This window comes from Mandrillus leucophaeus, unplaced genomic scaffold (assembly GCF_000951045.1).
Source record: "Mandrillus leucophaeus isolate KB7577 unplaced genomic scaffold, Mleu.le_1.0 Scaffold1, whole genome shotgun sequence".
Classification (NCBI taxonomy): Eukaryota; Metazoa; Chordata; class Mammalia; order Primates; family Cercopithecidae; genus Mandrillus; species Mandrillus leucophaeus.
In genome coordinates this window covers 13,797,926-13,798,642 of record NW_012098097.1, presented here as the reverse complement: position 1 = coordinate 13,798,642, position 717 = coordinate 13,797,926, and the positions used below count along the sequence as shown (strand labels likewise).

At 59.7% G+C, this 717-nt stretch overlaps 1 protein-coding gene across 1 annotated transcript in view; it reads right to left on the bottom strand.

Moving 5' to 3' along the window:
- Positions 1 to 350: 350 nt before the first annotated feature.
- Positions 351 to 717, bottom strand: part of GAA (glucosidase, alpha; acid) — a 25,396-nt gene continuing 25,029 nt past the window's right edge. Inside the window, exon 21 of the mRNA XM_011991859.1 lies at positions 351 to 703. The gene's annotated coding sequence lies outside the window, so the exon portion shown is untranslated. The remainder of the gene's footprint in view (positions 704 to 717) is intronic.

Genomic DNA, 717 nt, shown 5'->3' with positions numbered 1-717 from the left:
AAGGTGGGGAGAGGAGGGGACATGGGGAGGGGAGGTGAGATGGGATGTGAAGGTGACACGGGGACATGAGGTAGGGATGTGAGATGGGGGGATGGGACACAAAGGTGACATGGGGCTTTAGGTGATGCAGGGATGTGAGGTGACGGGATGTGAGATGGGGACAGCATATGAGGTGACGTCAGGCCTCGTGACACGGGGACATGATGCAATGGATGCCGGCTTGAGACAGAGGATGGTGCGCACCCTCCGTGGGAATGTCCGGGGGCCTGCTGAGGACAAAGGAACTGCCTCTGTTCCAGGGCCCCTGGACACATGCTCCCTGCCCTGAATCCCAAAGAGACCGGCAGAAGCTGATTCCAAATGCCCCTTTTATTAAAAATAATTGCACTTCAGATTTAGGATCTCCCAAGTCTTGTGAATTTTCCTGAGTTCCGGGGCTCGCTCGGGGACCAGCAGGCATCCAGCCTTCTGGGCAGCTGGGCTGTGGTGGTGTTGGGGTGGAGCGGCAGGCGCGAGGCAGGAACTGAGGCGCACATCCCACACCTCCATCCGAGCACCCCTTTCTCCAGTGCTGGGGACAGATGGAGGGGGTGGCTAACGCTGCCCGCACACCGGCAACAGGTGAGGAGGGCAAACCTGACATTCTTACCAACGCAGAGCAGCCCTCCGGGGCCCCGGCCCACGGCGCGATCGAGGGAGAAACCTCTCCTAGACATG